This window comes from Heloderma suspectum, chromosome 2, assembly GCF_057233095.1.
Source record: "Heloderma suspectum isolate Gila_16-S chromosome 2, 16-S_ref, whole genome shotgun sequence".
NCBI lineage: Eukaryota > Metazoa > Chordata > Lepidosauria > Squamata > Helodermatidae > Heloderma > Heloderma suspectum.
Genome location: NC_139459.1, coordinates 392240030 through 392247309, shown reverse-complemented (window position 1 = coordinate 392247309; position 7280 = coordinate 392240030).

Sequence of the window (7280 nt, the reverse complement as noted above, 5' to 3'; positions counted from 1 at the left end):
TATGAGAATATTGTTTTTGCTCGCAAACCACGCAAGTACCGCTAGAATGAAGTTCTGAATGTGATCATGAGCACATGTCTGGCAAAAATGTTTGCAAATGGGCAGATGTGTGCTCGTGTTCAATTTGTGCAACTTCCCCAGTTTGATTTGTGCAAATTTCCCTGGAGACTGATTCAGCCCCACTTTAGTCTACGGAGGAAAGTTTCACAAATCAGGAAATGGGTACAAATTTTGGGAAATGTGCACACATTTCACATTCAGTTGCTGCTTGATTTGTGCAATTTTCCTTGTTCCTGCAGAGTGAGCAGACATCGTGAACAGGAAATGTGACGAGCGATGATACAATATTTAGAAGATCCTAGCAGTCTCGTATCTCACTCATTCACCCGTCCCTACCAAAGGCAGCCCCACATACCGGATGTCACCACAGCCCAAACAGGGTGTCACTTAGGCATGTGTCACCTTGATCAGATCTGACATCTCTGGAATGGGTGCAGTTGGTACTCTAGCCTCACCCCTGGCCATTGCCCAAACCTGGACACCTGTATTTTGTGACCATGTTCTCCCATCCCTGCCCCTTCCCAGCAGTTATTTTTAACACTTTTTTTGACAGGCTGGCAGAGAGACTTCTGAGTAGGGATGTTGGAGGAACCTGCAAGAGAACTAATTGAGTTCAGATATTTTTGAACCCTACCAGCGGATGACCTTTTCCCCTGGCGGGTGGATTCTGCAGATTTGGGGAACACTGTTGCTAACCTTTAACTGTTTTGCACAAATTTTATTGTAAAACAATGAAACAATTAAAGAAACTGGCTGAAAATGCACATTTTCCCCATAGGCTAGGGAGTTAAAATGTATATTTGGGGGGAATTTGTGCTTTTTGGGAGAATTTTGCCCATGTAAATTTGCAGAAGTTCAGAAACTAAGAAAAATCAGACTCTGTCGATGGGAGGACGATGGAGTAGAAGGTGCCTGACAATCCGCAAAATGAACAGGCTTTTCACAATCCCTAATTTCCAACCTGGGAACAGGAGTTGTGGTGGTCAGGCAGCAACTGGGGGAAGAGGGTGCAGAGTACAGAAACAACCAGTGACAAAGGCTGATGGGAGAGAGAGAAGGGTGGTGCAGGGCTCAAGAGAGAGAAAGGGCACAATAGGAGAGAAAGGGGCCACAAAGACAGAGAATGGAATGAGGAGAGAGAAAGAGAAACCAGAGAGGCAAGGGGGCGGGGGAGGCACAAATACAGAAACAAATGTTCTTGAGAGAGCACAGGGTGCCAGAGTGAAAACGTGTGTGTCGGAATTGAGGGAAAGAATCATACACACACACAAACATTAGGCCAAATGAACACAGAGTTGATAAATGGATTGAGTAGAATGGATCCTCTTGATTTTGCATGATTGTAACATGAGATGCCTCCCCCGTGAACAATCATCAACTCCTTCACAGATCACACATGACTCCATGGACTGAGCCTAAACATCATGGAGTCAACATTTCCAGCATTGCCATGGCACAAAACCATGGATCCATGGCTTTAACATGGGAACGCCCTTCAAAACCACCATATCACCTCCCTGTGTCCACAGATGTGTTCTGTGATTACTGGAAATTCAAAGGTGGCTAGATCAGAGGTGGCCAAGTCAGGGGATGTCCTGCCCCTGCTGGACCCCTCCTCCTTCTCCAAGGACCTGGAACTCCCTGAGGTGGAGTGATGCCTTTGAACCATCTATATCAGGGGACTTGAGGGAGCCAGGGCCCTCGGGAGAGAGGACCGTGGTTCCATCCCCACAGATTTCTGTCTCCTATCTTGCCTCCTGGACCTTGCCCTGGGATTATGGTTTGGTGTTATTGGCCCTTGGATTTCTTCTTGATTTTGCTTCTGTACTGTGTAAAGTGTCTGACTGCCCAACTGTGTTTTGACCTCTGTCTGTTATCTCAACCACTCCAGCATTAGCCTGGCCCCATGTTTCTCACTGCTTATCAGTGGTTTCATCTTTGCCAGTTTTGTTACCTTGCTTCTTGGTTACTCCCTTCACTCAGAGGCTGTTGGGGCCAATGCAGCATGGGGGGGGGGATGAGGAGAAGTCAGGGTAGGCATCAGCAATGGCCCACGACAGGACACAGGGGGCCTGGCAACTGCCCATGGATGCCACGTACTGAAACCAACTCCGAAGAAGGCTGCTCTGATAACTAGAAAACCGTGTGTGTGTGTATGTGTAATTAAAAGGTGGAGTAAGTTGGTCATCCCTTTTTGACTGCCTTCCTGTTGATTGGTTCTCAGGAAACACATTTCTTTGGAAGGCTCATGACATGCAGATTCCACAAATTACAGTGGTTTTCACTGCAATTCAAAGTCGGGAGATTATGTATGTCCATAAAGCTTTTTTTATTCAAAGAATTAGGCTATTTTCTTCATCAATATACTATAAAGGTTTATGTTTAATATAAAACATTCAAGTCTAATGAAACAAAAATGGTCCATTGCATGTCGAAGTGAAATGAAATATGAACACACACACAAAAATATCTGTACACCTTTAGAAACAGAGGTGCAGGCCACAGTACAACACATGCCAATAACATAGAAAACAAATCATGAAGGGATAGAGAGACACCTACAGTTATAAGTAACCCAGTCAATATTTATTCATTGCTCAGAAAGGAAGCCTTGAGCTGTTACATTTGACAAAATAACAATGACATATTCCACACATTACTAACATGCCTAGACAACAAACATTTACTGGTAACAGTACCCGGCAGGCAAACCGGGAGTCTCAGCGTGACTCACACCTCCGCCCTACTTCTACCCCTCCAGCCCTGAGAGAAGAAGCTTTGCACCCCAGCCTGGATATGCAGGCACCCCATCGGGCTTTTGACGACAGGCTCGACAGCAAAGCTCTGTCTAGCTTTGCATCCGTCAATATCGGAAACCAGCCCAGGCATAAGAGGCAGACTGTGCCTTTCGCCATGTGACCTGCAACTAATATCGACAGGTTTGATATTGGGAACTCTGTTAAGGTTTGTGAGCACCGCAATGCCTTGCTTTTCAGTGGTGAATCATTAACCCTTTGCTGCCATGGCGGAAAGGTTTCACTGCCCCCACTCACAGTTCCAGATTTCATCCACAACATTGTCACTGATGGCTCCATTCTGGGCAAACAATTCCTGAAGGGCATTTGCAAGGACAACAGGACTGTAGGCTTGGCATCCTGGTATGCACCGCTCAAGATTGCACAGCCGTAGGACCCACTCCATTTGTGTTCAGGGTGCAAGGCTCCGTTTCCCATCTGATGAGCACTTTGTGGTCAGATGAGACACCAAGCTATGGCCACCTGTACATCCTTGACACCGATGAGGCCACTATGGCTCTCCTCGATCGAGCAGAGGACAGGACACGTTTTGCACCTTGCTGGAGTCACTCACTAACCTGCTAGTCAATGACGATCCTGTCCTCCCCCCCGGAATCCTGCCCGGCCGGCTCCGCTCCACGGCGGCTCAGCAAGCAGCCGGCCAGGGCTGTCCGCAGCTGGATTTTTGGCCACGGACGGGCTGCTGCGGATGCAAATGGTGGCCACCATAGCAGCCACCATTTGCATTCAGCCAGGTTGCCATGACAGGCTACGTAAGTATTTACATGGCCTATCACGGCAAACTAAAAAAAAGAAAACACCCGCGTACACAAATGGTGGCTACGGCGGTCACCATTTACGTTCCCCTTTTTTTCGCCATAATTCCCTATGTAAATATTTATGTAGGCTAGAATGGTGAAAAATAGGGAACGCAAATGGCGGCTGCCATAGCTGCCGCCATTTGCATAGGCAGGTGTGTTTTTTTTTTAGTTTGCCATGATAGGCTACGTAAATACTTACATAGCCTATCATGGCATAGGCCAGGATGCAAATGGCGGCTGTGGCAGCCGGTCAAAAGACCAGCCACCGCCACCGCTGCCAGAGCTGCCACCGGAGCTGCCGCCGTCTGGAACATCTGTCCCAGGTAAACTTTGTCCCGAGGGGAATTCGCGGGGAGGTGGGGTGTGGCAGGCTATTCCACCACAGATTTTGGGGGGCCGAATGTCAGTGCATTCAGTCTCACTTAAATCCGTGATGGAATTCTCCACCATCCCTACAAGTTGGCATCTCTTGGTCTACACCTATCTTTTGCCATGGACTGCTCTACATCGCCAAGAGTCACTTGCTGTCTTTGGCAGACCTCAGGATTCAAGTGGTCGATGGGCCAGAAGATGGACATTCCAGTTGCCACCCTGGAGTTGACATCAAGAACCATGTTTTTAAGGAAGTGTTGTAGAAATAAACAATGTAAAACTTGGAATGTTTCAGTAAGCACACCTAGATAACTTCACCCTTTACTTAGATTTTATTCTTTGCCTGGGGCTGTGTTCACAAATCATCAGCTTTTGGAATATAATTTACTTCTTCCCAAACAAGATTACGCACAGTTCCGAGGAGCTCACTGGTAGTAATAACAGGGGGAGATCATTGAGTTGTATGGAGGCCACCGTTCTTTGACGCTGGTAATCCTGGCTCATCCAGCACCAGAGGGGCAATCAGGAGGGCTGGCAAAGGGTGCAGGGTTGGGAAACTCCCCAAGTGGAGTGCACATTCATGCGCATCAGGGATGGGGAAGAAGTGGCCCTTCTGAACTTCTTGGACAGCAGCTCCGATCATTCCTCCCCATGGACTATGCCAGCTAGTGCTGTTGGACTCGCAGTCCAGAACTATCTGGATGGCCACATGTCCCCAGCCACTGGTTTGTGTCTTAAGATATTTTCTTGATCTTGGCTGTTTTGTGTGAGTTTTTCGAATACTGGTCAGGCCAGGCTCACCTTTACCCCATGCCCACCCATGCCAGAAGATGGAGCCGCGTACGTGACTTCTTGCAAACACTTCTTGCAAACATGTTTTTCTCCAGCTCTGCAACTGCACCTTGAGCCACTCAGAGAATCCCTGAAGTTGCAGATGTGAAGCTTCCCCTGATCATTATCAAAAACACAGTGATCTCTTCTGATTCTTGCCAAAGCTCAGGAGATGTTTTGTTTTCTGTTTGCCTTGGAGACCAATCAAGTAAACATGATCAGAATCCAAGGCAGTGCCAGGAAACGTCTTGCACCGTGCCTGAAAAGCTTGCTGCATAAAATATCTCCTGTGCTCCTCCCGAGAGCCTGGGCTCAGATTTAGGACAGGCTGAGATGGCCATGCCTGTGCTGTAGTTCAGTCCATCCCCCACCCCCCGGCTGCCCTTGGCTCAGGGTTTGAGAGATTTGCAAAGACACTGCAGCCTCGATCTTGCAAGGCTTTTCTCACATCTTCTGATTAGCTGGCTGTGGAGGTGAAAGGAACAGTCAGAAAGGAGGAATAGCAAGAGGCAGGCAGAGCCAGAATGATACCGTTGCTGCTGCTGCTGTTGCTCCTGCTACCTTATGCAGCCTGTCAAGTGCAGAACACAAAATGCCCGAGAACGGAGAAGAAAGAGCAAGTGTTAGGATCCTATTATTACCGGCCAGGAGACTACCTCATTGGTGGAGTCCTCTCTTCACAATATTTTAAGTGTCAAGAACCATACGTTTTCTCTGAGTCCCTTTAGCCAGGGTTGTCACGTAAGTGATGAATTAATGTTTCCAAACCCGCACTCCGGTTGTCCCCATTTACTGAGACTGTTCTTCTGTTCTGTTATCTGGTCATCCCTGGTAAATCGCTCTCCCGACTTTTGCCCATCTGTGCTTTTTGGAGAAGGTTTAGGAGCTCCATTAAAATGAAGGCATCATTTAGTTCAGTACGATCACATGTGACTGGATAAATGGGTTTCCCTTGCACTGTTTCAACCAAAAGAACAAACACCCTCTTTGCCTTTTAATGCTGTGATAAGACACAGGCTGGAGCCGGGGTGGTTCTTTCTTGGGAGTGGTGCAAATGCAAATGCCCACCCATAGGTTCCTTCTCCAGAGGAATTACAGAGCCAGAGTTGTGGCCCTGTGTGAAGGGTGAGCACCTTTCCTCCTCACCAACTACAGTACTTGAGAGTAAATCCTACTGCACACAGTGGGATTTACTTCTGAAGAAGCCAGATCATCTGTCTGTCTGTCTATCATCTATCTGTATATATATGTATTATCGGCCTTAGACCAATTCAAAATAAAATAAAATACAAGACATAGTATCAGGACACAGGGATCCAGTTTTTTTTTTAAGTTTAGCTAGGACCATGAATAATCAGCTGAGCTCTTTTATGCATGGCAATTAGAAAATAATGAACTGCCTGTTTGATAAGATCAAAATCTGAAGATCAGGAAAAACTTCCTGACTGTTAGATTTATTGTATTTATTGTATGGCACATTTACATCGCATTACAATAAAAACGTTGTTGTTGTTCAGTTGTTAGGTCATGTCCGACTCTTCGTGACCCCATGGACCATAGCACGCCAGGCCTTCCTGTCCTCCACTCTCTCCTGGAGTGTGCTCAAGTTCATATTCATTGCATTGGTGATACTATCAAGCTATCTCATCCTCTGCTGTCCCCTTCTCCTTTTGCATTCAATCTTTACCAGCATCAGGGTCTTTTCCAGGTAGTTCTCTCTTCGCATTAGGTGACTAAAATATTTGAGCTTCAGCTTCAGTATCTGTCCTTCCAATGAGCACTCAGGGTTGATTTCCTTCAGGATTGACTGATTTGACCTCTTTGCGGTCCAGGGGACTCGTAAGAGTCTTCTCCAGCACCACAGTTCGAAAGCATCAATTCTTCGGTGCTCAGCCTTCCTTATAGTCCAGCTCTCACAGCCATACATTACTACTAGAAAAACCATAGCTTTGATTATACGAACCTTTGTCGGCAAGGTGATGTCTCTGCTTCTTACTATGCTGTCTAGGTGTGCCATAGCTTTCCTCTCAAGGAGCAAGGGTCTTTTAATTTCATGGCTACAGTCACCGTCTGCGGTGATCTTGGAGCCCAAGAAAATAAAATCTGTCACTGCTTCCATTTCTTCCCCTTCTAGATGCCAGGAAGTGATGGGGCCAGATGCCATGATCTGAGTTTTTGTAATGTTAAGTTTCAAACCAGCTTTTGCACTCTCCTCTTTCACCCTCAACAAGAGGCTCTTTAGAGCCTCTTCACTTTCTGCCATTAGGGTGGTATCATCTGCCTATCTGAGGTTGTTGATAATTCTCCCGGCAATCTTAATTCCGACCTGTGATTCTTCCAACTTGATTTTTCTCATGATGTACTCTGCATATAAGTTAAATAAGCAGGGCGACAATATGCA